The sequence below is a fragment of the Diadema antillarum genome, unplaced genomic scaffold (assembly GCF_040938485.1).
Source record: "Diadema antillarum isolate AM-2024a unplaced genomic scaffold, OU_Dant_1.0 seq00001772_RagTag, whole genome shotgun sequence".
Lineage (NCBI taxonomy): Eukaryota > Metazoa > Echinodermata > Echinoidea > Diadematoida > Diadematidae > Diadema > Diadema antillarum.
Genome location: NW_027272453.1, coordinates 92,021 through 115,625, shown reverse-complemented (window position 1 = coordinate 115,625; position 23,605 = coordinate 92,021).

The window sequence follows — 23,605 nt, the reverse complement described above, 5'->3', positions numbered from 1 at the left end:
TGGCATTCATTGCAAGTTCACCATGCAGACCTTCATGCAACACTTAAATTGAGACAAGTTACAGAAGGTAAAAAACAACAACAAAACAAAACAAAAAACAAAACAAAAACAGCATTGACAGCACGAACAAGACAATCTTTCTTTCACATCGGCAGTGGACAATCAAAAGTATGTACAGTTTGCAGACAATGTCTTTCACATTTTTATTATCAGTGAATTACACTGACAAGATTTTTTTTTCTTTTCTAGCGACAGGTTTTTTTATTTTTCACTTATATTCCTCATTCAGTGGGCAAAATACGTTATTCCGGCTTTATTTCCCTGTAAAAACCATGTATTCATCTTTAATAGCATATGCTACATAATAGATGGAATGCAAGAATCGTGTCCTGTAGTCTTTAACTTGCAGGCAGAAAAGTCAGCGACGTTAAAATTCAACAATATTAAAATGGTGGTTTTGACCTTATTGTTCAACATTGAGATCGATTCAAAGTTTCATTCAAATATCTGTCAGTGTATAGCAGGGTGTTGGTAAAGGATGGAATAGATCTGCCGACCACGGCTATAGCAGCCTCCCTGGAGCAAGTACGTGAAGTTTCAGGCCTACAAAAAAAAAAATCAGGCTGATGAAATCAACGTGAAAAAATCCTGAAACTCAGTTATGTATAATTTAGTTACTTACAAAGTACGGACGGTCGAAGAATACTAGAGTTTACTTTATACTTCCCTTGAAATTGCTCACAGAAAGTGAAATTTTACGAGGGTTTTTATGACAGTCGCCCTTTCACTCCTCACGTGTCTTTTGTCATGCTTGTTCGCATTATGGGGTACGCCTACTCAGTTTGGTTGTCACGTGTACAGCCACGAGAGAGTTTAGTATTGTTTTTTTCCACCTATATTCCCCCATAAAGCTTTCTAATGCCATTAGTTTCGTAGCTGCGAAACGATATTGTTCTTTAATCTTTTTTTTTCTATTTTTAATCTTTCAAAGGAATCGATAATTTGTTATTTTTATTTTTTTCTTACAATCTAAAACAAAAGGTTGGACTTGCCTGGTGTTAACAGAACCCTTTTTCCATTAGCAATTCCCAATTTGACAAAGTCACGTATATCACTGGGTAACAGATGATAGCCAGTTTAAAATTTGGGCGAATATAAGCAAGGTTATATACTATTACAACCGCAATAAAAAATAAGACTTAATAAAGACTCGACGCAAATTAAGAGCCTTGTAGAGACGGACTCAAGAATACAGTGCTACACACAGGTCTTGTCAACACGAGACGTTCAGGAGGACGTAAAAATGGTAAGTTGTCATTTTTTTTTTAAAATCATCTTGCAGACACAGAACTGTGCATTTCATTGCTTAATATTGATTTCCAATCGAAGGAATTTAGAGAGTATACCCGAATAGATTAAAGAAAAAAAATAGTATAACGAATTCATGAAATAAAATGAAAGAACTTGTGTTCATGGACAGTTATACTTAGCTAACCATGAAGGTTTATGACATGCAGTACTAGCAACATTCCTATTCCTTATGATGTCATAATAGTGATGCCCATTGCACTCAGAAATATTTTGAAGTATGTGCTAAAGTGGATCTGCCCTACCGATAGCAAGACAATTGATTCACGTGTTAGTGTATTATCACTATTCACTCTCTTAGGACGGTCCCAATGATGGTAGTTACTTTTTTCCACCCCTTCTAATAAAAGATTAACGGAACATACAGATACAGATATACTTTAAATCGCGGAGTAGCATTTATGAATTAATCAATTAACATCGAATTGTGACTAGTTATTTACACATAATCTATAAGTTTTATCTATGAACAACCAAGCTGTGTTCTTGTGTTTTAAAAAAGAATGCCACGGTTTTTTTCTTTTAATTCTTATTTACAGCCATAGCCTTTGTTGCCTTCTTTTAATCTCCCACTAGGTTTTCGCCACCTCTCATTGGACGCTGGTTTCTTTCAGTTGCATGGTGTGCATTTTACAGACTACAGCTGGTATGGCTGGTGGTGAGTGTGCAAATAGTTTACAGACAATTCGGGAAAAATCCATATGCATGTCAAATGTTGAGAGAAAGAAAGATGTACATAAGGAAGAAATTATGCTCATGATGGCAATGAAACTATGATAAAAAATAAAAGTGACAATCCATTATTACATGGACAGAACCACTCTTGCTTATAAATTATGTATGTGTATTTCAAAATTTAATATTCAGTCGTGCAAGTTGATCTCTCGAAGGCGAAAAAAAGTGATTTGGATTGCTTACCATTGCATTTTAATATGTGAATGCAAAAAATTGCAAGCACATGCTCCCAAATGATATTAAATGTTAACATCAGAATTATCTCCAGCAGGGTATAGCGTAGTTTTTCTTTGGTTTTTTTTTTCGCTATCATCAGTATCGTTTGGTATCATTGATATCATTATACTATCAATCTAAAGGGGATGGTTATTAACTGATCAATGGGAATCAGTGGGAATGCTGGGGGATGATTGTTCCAATCTTTGTGGGATTCATTTAAGAGTACAATACATATCTATTGTTGTGTGAGAATTATTTGCTTCAGAATGGTCTCATATTCAAGTAATGTGCAGCTTATTGTTTCTAGGTTAGCATGCCTGTACAGTGACGGGGCATTAAACTGCTTATTACGTGAATATGAGACCGTTCTGAAGCAAATGATTTTTACACAACAATAGATGTATAATGTACTCTTAAATGAATCCCACAAGGATCGGAACAATCATCCCCCAGCATTCCCGCTGATACCCACGGATCAGTAGAAATCCTACTTTATTGGTCGATAAACACCTTATTATTTCGATTAACGGGACATTTGGCTTGCCATAATGATACATACACATTCACGTCTGCCTCTTTAAAGCCCAAGTATGCCTAGACCGCCACAACGTAACTCACACTGTGTGGACAAGCGATCGATGTAAAAAGACGATCATAAATGGTTTGGTGGTTCAACTCGTTCCGAAGTTCGTAAACCTGCCGTCCCCCAGAGGAATGTGTGGCGGGAAAAGGGCTTCTGCCGGATTGTACATATGCGGGGTTCCCGGTAAGACTAAAATGCTACTTTTCTCACAGATATAATCTACCTGCTGTTGATGCAATCGACGTACTTTGTTTTCAAAGAATTGAAAGAAAAAGAGATATATAATGTGGATGAAGAGAATGGAGCAATATTATTACAACATATCAGAGAAGATTGAGAGAAATGACAATTTGTGAAAAGGAGTGAATTTGTAAAGTTGCAGTGCCGCCATCACTGAACGAGAAGACTACAAATGTGATGTCACGAACAACGCTGTACAGTGAAAATATCAAGTAACAACGTACACGTGGTGCATGTTTTCGTAATTTTGTATAGCAAAAAGAGTACTTGATTAACCTCTTTCAAGGGAGCTGCATGGGAAATAATACTCCCCTTGAGACATATCTACATGTATATCAGCAATGAGGGAATGTAAACTTTCATTTAAAAAAAAGAAGAAATTTTCTTAGTATCGTTACCCTTACGACACGTCATGAACTGTAGTAGTTTTCTAATCCAGCGATGCCTGCACAAAATCTTCAAATCTTATTAGCATTGCTACAGCCGCTCTATGCACACATAGACTTGAGTGTCCTTCCCTTATAAACCTTAATCAGGCGGAGCATTTTTTTTTTTTTGGGGGGGATGCTAAATAAGAGGGTGGATTCCGCCCCTGTCCCCGATCTCGGCCATCAATGGCGCTGAAATAATCACAAGAATTTAGGGTCTCCTTTTTTGTTTGATAAATCTGGTTTAACATATTAAAAAATAGATTCAATTTTATAATTTTACTGGAAATCGGCACTGATCACTTTCGGTCCACAATCTAAATAGCTAAAAGTCAATTAACCAAAGAAATAAAAGTAGAAATAGTCATTTTTTTTCAGTTTCATGACAGAGCACTGTTTTCCAAAAGAAATGTACACAAAATCACAAAACTTTAGGTAAGATCGGTAGTGATCTGGCAGATCTTTGTTATCTCCCTTTTTTCATAGCGCAAATAAGCGGCTTTAAAGATTCAATGTTACATCTTTCTAATATTGGGATACGATGATACGATGAAGATTTTTCTTCTTTTCTTGGTCATAACTTGTCTAAAGAAAACTTCCCAGCAAAAATTGACAGTTTGCCTTGTTAAGTTTTGTGTAGTAAATTATCATCTTTAAAAACTTACGTAGTTCTGCCAGACTACGAGCAGCAGCCACATTTCTGCTATCGTAATCAAGCGGGGCTGCGAATCTCCGGGCCCGCGGCCGGGTTGATCAAGCAGAACAATCTTGAAAGCCATATGTGCACGGGTAGTTATTCTATCATAAAGCCACTCGCTCACAATTAATCAGTTCGAATCTCGCAACCAGACTATTAAAGGTGAAATGTTACTTTTAGTGACTCGACGAGGAGAGTGTACTGGTACATCGCTAAACAGGCTGGAATCTGTGTCATAATTGAAAAGAGCATGAATTTGCTGGGAAAGTCGCGGTTGAACTAACCCCCTCAAAATTGAGCATCCAATGGCGGATCCAGAGGGGCGCAACCGGCGCACGCCCCTTTATTTTTCTTTAAAACCAAAAGAAATAAAAAGAAAAAAAAATGAGATGAAGCCCGGAAGTGGCACCACAAATATTAGTTGCCCCCCCCCCCCCTCCCCTTCACTCTTAAAACATCCGGGTCAGAACTGACCGGGAACTGGGTCCGTTGTGGTCACACACCGTTCCGGGTCAGAAATGACAAGGAAATGTGGTCAGATATGACCCCATTTAGAGTCATGTATTGGGTCAGAGTGACCCCATTCGGAGTCTTCATGACCAAATTCCAAGTCATTTTTGAACCGGAACGGTGTGTGACCCCAACGGACTCAGTTCCGGGTCAGTTCTGACTCGGATGTTTTAAGAGTGAAGGGGAGTGTTTACAGAATTCCTGGATCCGCTCCTGTGATCGTGTTATTATGGTGCCGAGATTTTGAGTATCCTGGCCACAATAACCATGAAATCCATGTTCTTTGTTTTCTTTTGTTTTCTTGTTCTTTTCACTTGGTGTATTTTATTTTACATTTGCTTTGAGACCCTGCTATAAGGTCAATTGAATCGTTCTAGAAATTCACTTAAAGAGGTATCTCACTAAACAACGAATGTTTGCGAACGTAGCGAATTTTAGCGAATTTCAGGTTTCGTCAGCGTTCGTAAACAGTTGCAATCAAATTCGCAAGCAGCTTTCAATGTCATTGTTTTTCTTGTTGCAAAGAAATTTTGAACATTGACGACCATGCAAACTCTTAACGAATTTGACTGCAACTGCTAACAAACCCTGAAATTCCCTAGAATTCGCTACGCTCGCAAACATTCGCAGCTCAGTAAGATGTCCCCTTAATTAATTAGATTGCAACTGTCAACGAACATTGGCGAAACTTAAATTCCGTTCGCAAACGTTCGCTGCTCAGTGAGATACCCCTTTAATGATTCTCCACAACACCAGCTTAACTTTGTTTGTTAGTTTGTCGGGTTTTTTTTTTTGCAACCTGAGGCTGTTCTATTCTCCCTTCTCGTTCTGTCTCTTTCAATGTCATAGTAGACATTATTAATTTGCCTGCTTGGCTGACTTAACATGATTAATTAATTTTTATAATACTTCGTAATAATTTAACAATAATATAATTATGTAATTTGTGACTGTTTTCTTTTTGTCAATAAACACGTGCATGGAAACCAATGAAATACAATTTTTCAAATAAATCCATTTGTGTAACCTTGCAGAGAATATAACAAGAACTCCAGAGCATGCGCAGAACGAAACCAGCAGTGTACCCAACCAGCGTCACCATGGCAACAGTCCCACATCATTGGTATCTGGTCCTCGCTCCACTGCTGCCATTCCGTCATCACCTCCAGAAACAAGAAAGAAATGTCAGTAAACCTCTTCGAAGCACGTGATTGATACGCCAGTTCATGGAGGCCCCTTACCTTTCTTCCTACTTCTCATTCTCTACCTCTCCCTCATAAACCCTCTCCCCATATCCATACATCCTCTCTTCCTCGCTAATCACCATGTATTAATATTGGACAACAATATTTCAAACTGGAGAACAATAAAGGTTAACGTGGTGCCGATTGAGGTGAGAAAGGTTACCTTCAATTTGCACTGCGTACGTAATTAATATATTCAGACGTTTGTGTTTCATGACGTGAAATGAATTCTTTCCAAAAATATTACGGGACTGAATAGCAAAGATATAGCTCTGATTTGCAATTGTTAGAGGTAAAGCAATACGTGAACTTTGACAGATACATACATGTCTACGTTGTATATATGCATGTGTATGTTTTATATGATTTTTTTGATATATGTCATTTTACGCCACGAACATGTGGTGAAGCATGTGGCGTGCTGAAATGAATAAATGAAACGAAACGAAATGAAATGAAATAAATTACTCCAAGTGGACAGATAATTGACTGCCTAATGGAGCATTATTTGTTAATCAAGTGAATGACACATTCTATCACAGACGCACAATGTTGTAATAGGTGCATCTACTACCAGGAACTTACAGATTTCACAAAACTATATCATTAGTCTATCAAAACATAGGTAGTTAAAACGTTAGGGCATTTGGGGAAATTCTTAAAGAAACAGTTGAAGTGCAATGCAGGCCTACCAAGTCTCACGGCTGTGGCGTGAGTCTCACTCCCAGCAACCCATCTCATGCTCACCCGCCCAGCTATATATATTTTTCACATCTCCAAGGAAAATACAAACACAAGACAAACAAAAATTTAGACAAATGTTGGAGATCGGGTAAAAAGCCTGCTTTTCAAAAATGCTAATCTGAGTAAGTTTAATCATTTAGTCCAACCCTGGAGTTGGATGACGCAAGTCATCCTCATGTAGGGTTTTCCATGCGTGGTAATCATTTACAGTACATAGGCCTACTTGCTGTAGGGATGGGAATAAGCGGCTTATAACCTCCCCCTTCTTAATGTCCTTTTCACCTGCCTTATAATGTTTTTGTATTCTTTTTGTTTTGTTTTTGGTGTGTGTGCTTTTGTGTGTATATGTGTCTGTATGTTTGGCGACGGTCTCTACAGATCAATTCCACGTCGTGTGCGCTGAAGACAAGATGTCACTGTTTCATATCTGCGTGTATCGCGGTCAGATTATCTCACCGGCCAGTACTTCACACCTTCTAAGCGCTTTTGACGCGGCCAATCATGTGTGCCCAAATAATATGACGGTGTGGCTCAACTGTGCCCTGAAGAACTACCCCGCTATCGGAAGCAATTATGTGTGTTCCCATTTGGGAAAGCAAGTGCGTCTTTCGGATATCTACAGGGAAAATATAGGTATGATTGACGTAAATTGGTTATCTGATTTATCTTATAGATTTCACTATTCATATCTACACGTATCTTGTTCATTTCTTCATCTATTAATCATTAAACACATTTCACCCGGATAAAACGTTCAGCTCAGCTGCTTCTACACCAAGGTCCTGCATCAAAGACAAGAAATTCACAGAAATCTGATACAAAATACAATTATCATCATGACAGAATAATTTTTCACGTTTGAAGGTGGTTCTTGACTGATTAGAAATGTGACGTCCATATAACCAGGGGGCCAAAAGCTTAAAACAGAGGTCGAGTTGCACTCTCTCTACAAGCTAAGTAGACCATGCTTATTTTCAAGTTTTTATTCTTACAAACAACATTCCACTGGTCTACCTCAAAAAATTTGTTGCGAAAGCCTCCAAATCCAAGATGACGTCCAAGATGGCCGCCATATTTACTGAATTTCTTATTTAAATGATAGAATTCGATAGAAACATCAGATTTCAACAAATGTGATGTCATATGAAAGAGAATAAAATTTTCTACAAGTTGATACCATTTTTGTGGGTTATTGTGATAATTGGATTGAGATTTTAAGGAAAAAACTCTCATTTTTTGATATTTTTCTGAAAAAAAGGAAAATCATGAAAATGCTTGATTCCGCATAAATCAAAGAAAGACTGAAGGATTATCTTGAAACGTTTCAAGAATTTTGTTTGGCATATAATTATATTTGAAGAAAATTAGGGGTCAGTACCATTTTTGGTTCAGGAGTTATAATGTCTCAAACTTGAAAACTCACTATGTAAAAATGGCCACTTTAGTTGTGACCAACACCTTGTTGTTCGTAAAAAAGTCTGCGCGCGCCAAGACTACTACACGCACCACTAGCACTGGCGCTTGCAGCAGTGCCAATGGTGCGTGTAGTAGTCTTGACAAATGCAGACTTTTTCTTTGACAGACAAGGGCTTGTGCCTGCAAACTAACTTTTCATACCAAGTGGTAGCTCAGGTGATACTGATCGCTATTATTTCAAAGTAGATTGTTCTGAAGCAGATGAGATGAAGCAAAAAAAAAATTCAAATAGAGGTAGTAGCTTGAAACTTGGCACCAATCTTGTTATAGATAGTTTAAGACAGAATTTAGATCAACCGCTCCAAAAAAAAAATCAAGATGACAGCCATCAAAGTTGACATAGTGTATTGCGCCAAATTAAATGTATTATTTCGTTTTTGATACAAATTTGTCTGTTGTCCTGTCTTAAACCGTCTTAAGTTTTTATGGACACATTTTTTAAACCAGTGATATTCTACTCTCCGAAAAAGAAAAAAAACAAACCGAGTAGAAGTTTTTACTTTTGATGTGAGGAGTGAATAACGGAAAACGGTGAATTTAGAGTGAAATTGGAGTGACTTTTGAGTGAAAATTTTCATTTTCTCTCATTTTAGAGTGACCTTAGGCAGAGCTCCACACTGTTTATATTTGGTGGCCCAAAGGCAAATATCCGACCTTTTTTGGTGGCCCGATCAGGCCACCAAATTCTTCATTTCTGACATTTTGGTGGCCCGACGTGCGTTTTTTGTGGCCCCGGGCAACCGGACCACCGTTAGTGTCGAGCCCTGCCTTAGGAATCACTCGTCACTCTTCGAGTGATCCCCGAGGTCACTCTAAAATGAATGAAAATGAACATTTTCACTCTCGAGTGATCCTGATATCTAATATAGGAAAGCATCTACCAATGGCATAAGTTCAGATCAATTGTGACACTATAACCCACATGAAATCAGCCTAAAAACAATGTAAGAAAAATCTGATAACGGAAAATACAGTTTCAGCATGCTTATTTGTAAATGTGAATATACAGCACGAATAATCAATTTGGACAATTTTATTCGAACAATATACTGAAAAGTAATTTCGCACAACACATTTAAGAGCAAAGTTGAGAAATTGCCGCTATGTTGGATTTTTTTTTTTTTTTTTGGGGGGGGGGGTTCGGATCAGAAGGGCTTTCAAGGGCATCTACGGATCAGACATTATTACACATAAACCATCATCATTCACGTTTCTACAACAGCAGAGTAACATACAAGTAAAAAAGCATATCTTTGATACAGAAGCATTTCTTTTTTATCAAAGATTGGGCCTTACCCAAACACTGAAATGAGCTCCATCCCCCCCCCCCCCCCCAAAAAAAAAATGACCCTCAATATGGTTTACACTAGTACAATATCGTTCGGATGTATAGAAACATGTAATAGACAGCAATATAAGAAGATTTAAAAAACATATCAAATTATAAGTTATAAGTTGAGATTTAACTTTGTCGCAACACACTAAATGTATTGTTTACCATTGGGAGAGATATCACATTCGATTTATATGTGCAGGTTAGTTGTATTACAAAACATTCTACCATGTAAAAAAATTATAATAAAGCCTAAAACCTACGGAGATATCACCATTTCTTTTCAAAAACCATAACCATGATAACTGTTGACATAAAAAAAAAAATTCTTATCAGATCTATTTCGTATATCTAACAATATTTAGCATTAATTATACTGATTTAAGTTTGTACATTAATCCCTAACTCACAGTTTAGAACTAGTTTGAGGAATTAAGTAAAGCTGGGTTTTTGTTTTACGTGCACTAATGGTAAATAATGCCTTGAAATACAACCTCGATTAATTACCGCCATCTTGAATTTTGTGTGGATACTATTTTTATCGCTAAATATCACACATTGGCAAAATTTGTGCCAAATCTTAAGCTCCTATCTCTTTTTGGAAAATACTTTCTGTTCAATCTTATCTGCCTCAGAACAATCTACTATGATGAAATGCTACATTAATAGCGACCAGCGTCACCTACCACTTGGCATGAAAAGTTAGTTTGCAGGTACTTGCAAGTCACTAGACCATTACAGTATTACATGTGACCATGTAAACACATTGTAAGCAAAATTTATAATGCATAAATATAATTTTTTCAAGTTTTAGATGTTAACTTGTCAACAGTGTATGATATTGCCTGTAATTCCAGAAATATGAATTATGTCTCAATCTCAGTAAATCTCAATCTCAATCGCAGGTTTCAAAATAATTCTTCAGTTCTTCTTTGATTAATACTAAATCATGCATTTTTACATTTCTTCCTTTTTTCAAAACGATATAAAAATATGGATCCCCCCCCAAAAAAAAGACAAGCAAACAACCCCCTCCCAATTTATCACAATACACAGCTAAAGTGGTATCAACATTTAGAAAGTTTTACTCTCCTTCATATGACATCAAATTTGTTGCAATCCAATGTCTCTCTCAAATTTTATGTTTGAAATGTTAATTTCAATAAAATGGCGACCCTGTTGGACCGCATCTGTACTTTGCAACAAATCTACTGAGGTGTACTTACGGAATATTGCTTTGTATGCTTAATATAATGTATGGTCTTGTTTATAGAGAGAGTGGAACTCGAAAAGTAAGCACGATCTTGGATTTGACCCTCTGTGACGTCTTTGGGAACAGATGCGTGTAAATAACATTATGTAAAATGGGATTTCAAGTTTGAGACATTATAACTCCTGAACCAAATATAATAACAATACTGACCTCTAATTTTCTCCAAATATTGATTATATTGGAAAGATGTTAATTTCTGCATGGTTTTCATAAACATTTTTAATTTTATTTTTTAAAAAACTTTTTAGAGAAATATTCATGGTGCATTCTGAAAAATGTCTCCATAAAAATCTAAGATGGTTTGAAATGGCATTAAAATGTTCAGAATATATACCACTGGCACTACTACAAGCGCCAGTGGCAGTGGTGCGTGTAGTAGTCTTGGCGCGCGCAGGCTTTTTTTTAACGACCAACAAGGTCTTGTCACAACTAAAGTGGCCATTTTTACATAGTGAGTTTTCAAGTTTGAGACATTATAACTCCTGAACCAAAAACGGTACTGACCCCTAATTTTCTTCAAATATTAATTATATGTCAAACAAAATTCTTGAAACGTTTCAAGATAATCCTTCAGTCTTTCTTTGATTTATGCGGAATCAAGCATTTTCATGATTTTCCTTTTTTCAGAAAAATATCAAAAAATGAGTGTTTTTTCCTTAAAATCTCAATCCAATTATCACAATAACCCACAAAAATGGTATCAACTTGTAGAAAATTGTATTCTCTTTCACATGACATCAAATTTGTTGAAATCTGATGTTTCAATCAAATTCTATCATTCAAATAACAAATTCAGTAAATATGGCGGCCATCTTGGACGCCATCTTGGATTTGGAGGCTTTCGCAACAAATTTTTTGAGGTAGACCAGTGGAATGTTGTTTGTAACAATAAAAACTTGAAAATAAGCATGGTCTACTTAGTTTGTAGAGAGAGTGCAACTCGTTAAGCAAGCGACTTTTTGGGGTTTGGCCCTCCGGTTAATAGGCCTACCACTGCAAGCGTGTTGAAGCTCACAACATGGATGCCTGTTGAGTAGACAATTTTGCTTTCTTTTACTTCTGAGGGTGGCCCCCTTTTCCTTTCCTTCTCTTCTCATTCCCTCTTACTATGGTTTATATGATCATATACACTATATACAATGTTCTGTCTGCATTGTTTGTTAGCAAATGAAAAGGTGTTCGTATGAAAAGGTAGAAGTAAAAGCACTGTCACACCTTTCCGGGCAAGCCTTGCGTATGACTTGCGAAGAAATGCTACCCGGAGGTATCCGCAAATGGCCCGCACATGACAGTACCTAACACGTATCTCGCCCGTAGTTGCCCGAATTTGCGCACGCAAGTCCTATTTATCCGCAGCCAAATTTACATAAGTCCGAGCAGCCACACCTTTACTGGCAAGCTATACGCGGGCTTTTTGCTTGTGGGGATTTTCCAGCATGCAGGACAGTTTTGTTTTTTTTTTTTTTTTTTTTTTTTTGCTGGAAGGCAAGAATTTGGGTGGGTTTCACATGCGTCTTACCTGCTGGACCCGTGCTACTTACGTTCTACTCACGTGTATTCCGTGCAACCTACGTGTCAGGCACATGGTTGGCGAGTGAGGGCCGACAACTCGGTGAAGGAATCCGTCTGAAGGAATGCGATGTGGCAAAGGTTCCACACAGAATGTCATTATCTTGGCCGCAGCTGACTCTCAACTAACCAGCAGAAATGCAATAACTGATCCGCAGCATGCACGTAATTTGCTCGTATTGCTCGCTTCAGGGCCGCAGATCAGTATCGACACCACTCCTTGCCAGTATAACAACCGTATTATGTTTTTAGAATGGCCGCAGAATGGCACAGATCCACAGACAACCTAAAACGTAGGCCCTATACTTCAAGCGGGTTAACTGTTTGTGACTTGCGGCAGCTACGGGCCTTCTTCTGATGTTCTGCGTGGACCTGCAATCCCCACGACACATCCGGAACAAGTTTACAAGGTAGATCGGACCTGTGTCACCTGCGTGAGCACTGTCTGGCAACTGCGGGCGAGATACGTGCTAGGTACTGTCGGCTGCGTGTCATCTGTGGAGAGGCCTTCGGGTAGCAAATTGCCCCCCCCCCCCCCCCCACCCCACCCCCGGCAAGTCACAAGCGTGGCTTGCCCAGAAAGGTGCACATGGGACAGGCCCTAGCTTGAGCATGGTAAAAACTGTTCCGGGTCAATAGCGAGGATTGCCAGCTGCAGAGGTCTACGCAGAAGACCAGTAGGAGGCTCGTAGCGGCCGCACCTTGCAGGCAACTCCCATACAGGTAGCTGTAACGCAGGTGCTCCTGTACTTCGATGTGTTAGCGTATCGTCCGCATCTAGAACGTAAGTGCAACTTATCGTAGCACGCGTCCAGCAGGTAAGACGCACGCGAAACTAGCCAAAATCCTCGTCTGCCCGCAGAGAATTATCCTGCGATTTGAAAAATCACCACACGCAGCAAACCCACTTAGCTTCCGCGGAAATGATTGTGTGATGAAGGGCCTAGACTCTTTAGTTTTTCATGGTTATGGCACAAAACAAGGCAACAATAGATGCGAAGCTGTTGAGGTGTTTTTCTGTTTTTCATCCCCTAATGTCATATGCATAGAGACATATCACTGTCTCCTTGTTACTTTAGCTCTCTTCTTTGATATTTCTGCACAGTCTGGGGTACCACAGGTATTGAAGAGGATGACCGTGATGGGAGTTGTGTTGTCTTCACAAGGGCGAGACTCGGCGATGGTATCATCTTCTATCGACGAAGATGCAATTCCCGTGCCTCCGTGATATGCGAGCAAAAGGTTTGAAGCTCAAGTGGTCTAAGCCCATTCAGGACCGCCCTACAAAATGCTACTACCGTGGTTATTCACATTCACAAGATAGCATGTATCAACATGCAATCTATGTATTATAATAGTAACAATAGTAATAATGTACACTCATAACAAGATTTGTGACTGGTCGAATTTGTAGCACGTGATATTCATTGAAATTGTTATATAGCTCTCGGCCGTTAACTTACTTTTTTGTTGTAATTTTTGCAAACTATGTGTGTGTATGTCTCATGTTACCTCAACATCATGCAGCAGGAATCCAATGCAATTGTTTTCTTCTTTAAGTTTGCAAATGTAGTACGAGTAAATGCAGTATTAGTCCGGCAGCCAAAAGCCATTTTTTGGCCGAAGTACTTTTTCTCTGATATAGTTTTTTTCTCTGTTGATTATTCATCTTTGGGGTCTCTTCAATGATATTCAGGTGGGTGTGGAGCTCTCACCCTTGGGCAATTTTAATTATTCAAAATGACGTCCAACATGGCCGCCACACAGCCCTCAAACTAGGAAAATGTATCTAATCATGTGTTCTAAGTGCTACTATACCAATGTTTGGATTGGAGCATTTGTCCAAAGGTCCAACAACTTGAATAAGACATTTTTTTACATTTGTTGCAAGACAGTTGCTATGGTAAACATTGAATAATTAGCTTAAAATCCCTAAAATGCACAATATAAATACAAAATGATATGGAATCGGGTTTGTGTGTGTGATTGTTGCATGAGGGACATGGTGACCTGAATGTTTGGCAGAAAATCATAGAAACTATTTTACTTAAAGGACCTGAGTAGATGGTCGCCATGGATACTTGCTCTTTGGCTGGTTGCAGACATGATATTTAACATACGAATGTATAGTCCTGGGATGTCTCAGAATGTATATGAGTAACCTGTGTATATAGGAAGCTTATCAATCCGTAAACGAAACTGACTACATCGTTGCCATGGGAACTTGCCTTTTTCTTGGTGTTGTCATGTTATCATGAGAGTATCATCTGAAGAGATAATTGCCTACGATGTCTTGAAACATCATAAAATTCTATACATTAAAGAAAATCTTATGATATCAAGTAGAGGAGATGCAGGAGAATTGAGCCACTTTTTCTATTTTTGGATATGTTTCCTAATCAATCCTTGCTCACAACAAGTGTCTGTTACCAAATTGAAGTACAACTATAAACCTGTCTTGTAGCTATGAAAATTTCTTATACATGTACTGTTCTAGGTCATTGCCTAAGTTAAAAAATTTCTGTAGAAAAATAAATGTTAACACTCTGCAGTGTAAGGAGAGTTGAGCCATGTCTTGAGGAGAGTTGGGCCACCTTTAGAAGACATGTGCTACTTGTTTGAGACTTAAACCACGATGTCAAACCATAAAGATTAGATTAAAAATCGGCTTACAAGTAGCCAGAAATAAATCTTAGCTAACATAATCGGTTTTATCCTAAATTCAAGCATAGAAAGATATGAAAATTTAAGAAGTTAAAACACTCCTAATGCACTTTATTCTTAAACATCCCTTATAAGAACCACTCATATCGGGGCTGGCGCTATGTTTTAAAAGTGAGGCGGCCCAGTTTATATTTCTGGTGCCACTTCTGGGTTTTACTGACAAGCAAAGGGGGAAGAGGGCTTAACTATTATTTTCTGATGCTACTTCCGGGGTTAATATAGGCTGAATCAGCTGACAAGAAAAAAAAAAGGAGAGGGGGGCCTATCCCACTTTTCTTGTGCCTCTTAAATATAAAAAAGTGTAGGGATCCTAGTGGTAAGACCCTATATATATTCCTATGTATTATGCCCCCCCCCCCCAAAAAAAAACAAAAAAACAAAAACAAAAACAAAAACAAAAACAAAAACCTCACCCCTTGTTTGCGTCGGCTCTGTGTATTACAGTGAAAAGTAAAGTTTTGCGTAATGATATTTTGCAATGGAACTTCTTCATGTTTGAGGAGAAAGGTTTGCGGTGACAACATGTGTACGTAACCACATCGTTGCTTGGCAGAAGAGACTAGAAAGAGGAGTATTGAAGAGGCAAGCGACACATGGGAATAGTAAGGAGGGCAAAAGTGAAGAGCGGAGGATAGTAATGGGTTGGAAGTTGAAGTTGTACAAGTGGAGACGGTAGAGAAGGGAACAGAGAGAGAGTGGTAAGGAAGAATATGGTGAGAATCAAGTAAGATATTTAAGATTCTTTAAGTTTGCTAATCCCCTCCCTATGTCTTAGATACTATAATCCCTCGCATGATCAAGCAAAGTAAGAATAAGCTACTGGAACCTGAATCATAAAAACTAACATGACCTAATTTAGAAACCTACATGTACTACAGAAATGAAATAAGAAAAGTAAGTCATAATATGTTATTTTTTTTACAGAAAATTATAACAAACACATATTTTCTTTTTCAGAGTGTTTTTGCCTTCTACACTTGTATAATATCAACTTCGGTTAAATTAATATGCATGACTCATGAATAAAAATTACAGGCAAGTACAGTAAGATAATTAACAAAAATCATGAAACAAACTGGATTATTTCATTCCCAAGGATTGTAGTTTATTACGAACAATGCATGTATCGATGTCAATGTCATGAATGTGAAAGTTATTTCATTATAGCCTTCACCTTGTACCACATAGGAAGTCTCATTTTGAAATGTTGTTTTCACATAACACTTAATGAACGATTTTGATAACATTTATGCAGGTTGTAATATTGCAATGTATGTTCCAATAATTTGACAAAACCATGAAATTATTTCACATTGTAATGATTTCATTTATATTACAACTTGGAAACAAATGAAACCATGCACATCCCTGCTAACAGTCGGTTTATCCACCAATAAGTATTACACAAAGATGTTAGTATCTTGCCATCTAACTTTAATAGTGTCAAACAATTTTGTTGCAATGTATGAATGTTATGGGATTGTCCTTGAAAGTGACATTGAGCAGTTACCATGGCAACCAGGACATATCAACCTCATATAACAGAGGGAGGTACCGGTATGTGTAACCGATATAGGCATGTGTGGAGAAAAGACCTGAAATATGATATGTCACATTTTCACATCATTGCTATACTGCGGTTCAATCCTTCGGCACTTATTCACAATTAAATTCAAGTCTAGGTTGCTATGGCAACTATAAATATAAATAAAGGCTAGATTAATGGTTACTTCATTAAGGGGTATGCAGGTAATTGATATTTTGTGCACGTCGCACAAATAACAAGCATTTTTGTGTATTTTGCATACTTTTCTAACTTTGTTTTGAGGTTTTTTCCAATTATTTGATGGTTACCATGGCAACCACACTCTGCTCAACTAAAGACATTATACTAATATTACTATTTTAGATAAGTGTTCTAATTGAAATACTAGTGTTTCAGTGACATTTTTCTGGCTTTAAGGCTTCATGGCGGCCATTTTGGACGCCATTTTGAATAATTAAAATTGCCCAAGGGTGAGAGCTCCACACCCACCTGAATATCATTGTTGAGACCTTAAAGATGAATAATCAACAAAGAAAAAAACTATATCAGAGAAAAAGTACTTAGCCCCCTCGGCTGCCGGACTATATACATCATCCGTTTTTGCTTTGGAAAGTACAGTATCAGCGTGCCTGAGGAAAAAGTTAAAGTCGAAAAATGTGTGGAAGCTTTACTTGTTTCTATTAAGATCGTAATGCCCCCAATGGTGCTATCATAATCTGATAATTCTTATAATAGAATTACAATTAATACTGACCAAGCGAGTAGCATTTCTAAATGTAGACAAAATCGAAAGAATTCAACAGGGGTAGAACATGAAAGGTTTCCTATTTTTATGAATGAATGTGATATTCACATTTGAAAATTTGTCCTCAATATGATTAGTATAGGTTTTCCCATCCATTTTCGCACTTTTGTCATTCAATTTCGAAGATTTTTTATTCAATTTCGTCAATTGTCATTGTGATTCGTTTATCGTCAAACATTTTCGAAGACATAGCATTCAAAATCGTCAGTTGTCATTCAAATTCATCCCTCCTGCTGACGGATCGCAGAATGTGAAGATCAAATTCGTCTTTGTTCTCGCAATTTCATGAATTTTTTCATTCAAATTAGCCAGATGTAGTCGATTCTTTATTTTGAGGGTGAACCAACTTTAAGCCGACATATTTTTACTTTCTCTCGTTACATTAAATTCTGTACCCTGGAGAGCAGCAAAAAAAATTATGTTATCCATTCTTTGACATTAAACAAGCTACAATTCTACACTTAAAATTTTGTCTTTAATCATGTTTGCTTAGAAATCGTTTGTCATTGTTTTCGTATGCGAGACGGTACGTCTGTTTGTATCAGTGTGCACTCGGATTGCTTGTGTGTGTGTCTGTATCTGTGGTTCTGTGTGTGTGTGGGGGGGGGGGGGACACTTGTGTGTATATTAACTCCCGAATGCACAATGTGAACGGTCACAAAAAAAGAAGAATACATGAATGACTGAGAAATCACACCGGGTAGAGATATGAGACGAATATGAATGAAAATTTAACGAAAATGATTGACAAGAGACAAAATCGATCCTGCTGCTCTGAGTGCTGCAATTGAGACTGACGAATTTGAACTGTAAATGACGAAAATGTATGCATAATGAATAAATTGAATGGACTTCATTTGAAAATGAACGACGAAAGACGAATTTGAAAGTAAGATTGGCATATTCCCGACATCCCGCGACGAAATCGAAGTAAAAATTTGTGAAATTGAATGAAAAAAATCTGAAAATGAAAGGGAAAACTTATATCTACTGTTTCCTTCAACACTTGATTTAACATTGCATATTCAGTTTAAAGATACCATACCATGTTCACTCTGTTTGATTATGAGGTTTGCCCTTTGGCTACACCATACATTGCTCATTATGCAGATTCATTATTGGCCTCACGCTCCTAATTCAATTCGCGCATTGCCTACCGGGAAGGCAGTACAAAGATGAGGTAATGTTATTTTTTACCAAAAAAATCATAAAAAATCAGTCAAGTAGAAAATTGCCACTTTTGGTAGTGTTTGACATTGCTTGAGGACAGGAGCTTCTGCAGGTTATGAAGAAGTTGAATGAATCAGGGTTTTTGTATTTTTAATGATTTTTTATTGATGTATGAGGTAATTTTTTCTTTCTTTGTTGTTGTTTTTTGAGGGGGGGGGGGGTGTTTTATGGCGACAAGCAAGAAGATTTGGATATGAATGCGGAAGAGTGGAGCAAACATTATTCCAAACAGTTAGAAATTAAGATGGACAAGAGTGCGGGTGATGATCCAGTGGTATGCTGGCCTTTTACAGGCCGAGTCAATAAGGCTGTGACCATGTAAATGTGTTGGAATAATAATACTGGAGAACAGTGAATAAAGAACACTTGCATTCTGACTCCAGATCAAAGCAGTCAAGCATCTCACTAACCCCACAAAACATACCTGTACTAATGCTCTCTGTTGTTGCCCTTATGTACGGCCATTCTGTAGGCATGTCCTGGAACCCCCCCCCCCCCCCCCACACATTTCCCATCCTATCTTATTCTATCCTTCATATTCTAACCTCTGTGAACTCTAATCCCTACCTTATATCGAGTTTTACAGTGATATATATTTTAAAAGTACATCATAGTATATTTATGGCCTGGTGGTGGGCTCAAATGCTCCATGGAACAGTAAAATTGAACTTCCCTTTCTTGCTCATTGAACTTAAATATTTACCTTGATATAATATGAATAATTATTTTGATATTTTGGGAGATTTTCAGGGTATCCAGCATTTAAACCTTCAAATTGGACTGAATGAATGTCATTGAATTATTGTCTATTTGGGCCCTACATCCAATTTCACCGAACCCAAGGTATAATGCCAGCAAGGGTGCATTGATTGGATTTCAGTACATGGTGCATTGTAGCTTGATGGGGTCCACTCTGCTGAAAACAAGCATGAAATGTAGAAAGTTTTACATCGTTGTAGTCGGAATTGATATCTCTACAAGATGAAAGCGTTCAAAAAGTGTTTGGAAGCACTTGACTGCTCTATAGGCCTCACGCTCCTAATTCAACTCGCGCATTGCCTACCGGGAAGGCAGTACAAAGATGAGGTAATGTTATTTTTTACCAAAAAAATCATAAAAAATCAGTCAAGTAGAAAATTGCCACTTTTGGTAGTGTTTGACATTGCTTGAGGACAGGAGCTTCTGCAGGTTATGAAGAAGTTGAATGAATCAGGGTTTTTGTATTTTTAATGATTTTTTATTGATGTATGAGGTAATTTGCTATTTTTATCATTTTTGAGAGTGACTGGATGACTAGTCTCGTATGGAGGCTCTTAACTTTTTTTTAGAGCTGGACAACATCCCAAAATATGTTGTTTGCTTGAAAGCAGAGAAAATTTCCCTTCATCTACTTCAATTTAAAAAAAATTCTATGATTCGATTGATTTTTTATGATTCATGGAATATGCTGCATTTAACACAGGTTTATATGGGAGCCCGGAAAAGGAGCTTGAGGCCTATAGTACAGATTCTGATCTGGCTCCAGGGGATCCATGTATGTGTACCAGACATGCAGTGGTCCATCAGGTCCAAGAGTTTTTATGGGCTTGTAGAGGTCTACATGCCATAAACGGTCAAGCTTACTGATGTATTCGGCCAAAGAAGTGAGTAAGATTCATAGAGTGAAGTCATGTCAAATTATGTACTTTATAAAAGGTGAAATTCACAGGCCGAAATGTCACGGTCACGGTCACAAATATCGTGTACAGAGTGCATAGCTAGTGCACAGAGTGTATTGCTAGTGTGTGTGTCAGTGCCACATGTAAGAGCACAGTTACAGTACAGTTGAGTGTGTATGAAGGTACACTCGGTTACAGTAGTGTTGAATGTGCATAAACTGGGTTGTCATGTACGGTCAGTGCAGACATGTTGTAGATACAACATTTTGCTTCTATTATAAACCACATTTTGACATGGAAGTTTATACTCAGTAGATTTGAATATAAGGCAAGAAATGAACCAAGCTCTGTTAAGTTGCTGGAAATAAGGTGTCATACAGGTGGCACATTCTAAGTGATATTGAAGTTGGTTTAGAGTTGAAGCACATGTGCATTTGGCACATGTGATAGATATTTGATGTGAAATCCAGTTCATTTGGTCTCAGGATTTAAAGATGGCTATATAACCCAGGTTAGCTGGACACACATACAATGGCTGATTAAGTGGCCAAATCTGAACTACAAGGTAAAAGTCAATTCCTGCATTTAGGAGAATTTACATGCAGGGAAGGTATGCAGAAGGGAGTTATGTTACATGAGTACAATATTTGTATGTGCGGTTTCATGACACACATTGGAGTGAGTAACTTAGCTAATTCATGCACAGTGTGAAATTAGTACATGACGTGCATAAGAGGTATATGTAGAATATTAGTGCACATTTGATCCAAAAGTAGTGGATTATATTCCCAATCAGACTATTGATTGCAATGCATGATATGTGGTTGCCAAATTGATATTGCATGGGCGTCACCAGGGGGGGGGGGGGGGGGGGTGCGTTGGGTGCGAACGCACCCCCTTCGTATCCTTAAAAAAAAAAAAAAAAAAAATCAGTCTGCAAGCGACCTCAACGCCGGACGCTAAATAATTATTCTTTTCTATTTTTTTTTTTAATATTTTGCACCAGGGACACACACACACACACAAAAAAAAAAAAAAAAAAAAAAAAAATCGTCGGCAAAAACAATTCGCACCCCTGGTTCTGGCAGCACTGATTTTATACATATCTATTAGTATTCTACAGCGTTTACTATTTATCGACCGTACTGTACATCCGTACGATACGGAGCACTTGTACACGTTTGCATGTACGTGTGCTACTTACAAGTATGTAGGGACTATGTACGTTACTTCTGACCAATCCATATTGCCAGCCCAAGAGCGAGCCTTAGCCTCATTAAAAAAAGAAATGAAAAAAAAAATGGAGTGGCAAGCATATCATTTTGCCCACCCCCCCCCTCCATAATTCCAGAGAGGAGAAGATTGTCTTATCTTTTTTTTTTGACAGAAAAACAAAAAGTTACCACCATGAAAATATTGGAGGGGCAAGCATATTTTAATTTTGCCCCCCCCCCTAATTAATAATTCCCGAAATGAGAAGATTTTCTTGCTTTTGAAAGAAAACAAAAATGTTGCCCCCATTGAAATATTGGAGGACAAGCGCACCATTTACCCCACCCCACATAATCATAATTCCCGCGATGAAAAGATTTTCTTGCTTTTTTGTTAGAATTCAAGAAATCTGTCCAATCATTTCACCCAAAAGCAGTGGGGTAACTACGGAGGGGGGGGGGGGGTGCGCCCCCTCCCAATCCGCTGGTAAAAAAAAAAAGACTTACCGAAATAGTAGTTCAAGTGTTAGTAAACTGCTTTTGAATGAAAGGGTGATCAAGAAATAAGATATTTTTCTATGATTTCTTTTAACCATAATTAAATAGGTATATAGTGTGAAACATTGTTCAAAAAGACTTGACCTGGGCTAATTCCTAACTTTTCCATGTATATAATATACACACATAAACAAACACGCACAATTAGTTTAGGGGATGCTCTAAAGTGCAGATTTTGGACATCCTTTCCCCGCTTGGTCACTTCGACGCCACCTCGCTGGTCATACCTCCCCCAGTCATGAACATAAACCCACACTCTTGACTACCAGTGGCGGATCCAGGGGGAGGGGCGCACCGGGCGCCCCCCCCCCTTAATTTCCAAAGCGAAAAAAAAAAATAATATAGCTTCAAACGGCAGTTTTTGGACAGTAAAATGTCAAAATTTTCAAGCTCGCTCGCTCCTCTCGCTCGCATTTAGTCGTAATGCCATTTTCCTGAAGTTGCTGCCAGTAATTGCCGGCAGATGCGCCTGGTGCGCCCCCCCCCCTTAATTTCCAAAGCGAAAAAATATAGTTACAAACGGCAGTTTGGGGACTGTAAAATGTCAAAATTTTCAAGCTCGCTCGCTCCGTTCCCTTGCATCTAATCTTTATGCCATTCTTCTGATGTTGCTGCCAGTAATTGCCTGCAGTTGCGCCCGGTGCGCCCCCCCCCCTTAATTTCCAAAGCGAAAAAATATGGCTAAGAACGGCAGTTTTTGGACTGTAAAATGTAAAATTTTCAAGCTCGCTCTCTTCGCTCGCTCGCATTTAATCGTTATGCAATTCACCTGATGTTGCTGCCAGTAATTGCCAGCAGTTCCGCCCGGTGCCCCTCCCCGCCCCCCTTAATTTCCAAAGCGAAAAAATATGGCTAAGAACAGCAGTTTTGGGACTGTAAAATGTAAATTTTCAAGCTCGCTCGTTCCGCTCGCTCGAATGTAATCATATGCTCTCCTGATATTGCTGCCAGTATTTGCCCGCAGTTGCGCCCGATGCGCCATCTTAAATTCTAAAGCGAAGAAATATAGCTACAAACGGCAGTTTGTTTTTTTACTGTAAAATGTCAATATTTTCAAGCTCGCTCGCATTTAATTTTTACGCAATTCTCCTGATGTTGCTGCCAGTAATTGCTGGCAGTTGCGTCCGGTGCGCCCCCCCCCCCTCCTTTATTTCCAAAGCGAAAAGATATGGCCCCAAATGGCAGTTTTGGGACTGTAAAATGTCAAAATGTTCAAGCTCGCACTCTTCGCTCGCTCGCATCTGGTATTGTTATGCCATTCACCTGATGTTGCTGCCAGTAATTGCCAACAGTTGCGCCCGATGCGCCCCCCCCCCTTTATTTACAAAGCAAAAAATATGGCTACAAACGGCAGTTTTTGGACTGTAAAATGTCAAAATTTTCAATCTCGCTCTCTTCGCTCGCTCCCATTTAATTGTTATAACATTCACCTGATGTTGCTGCTAGTAATTGCC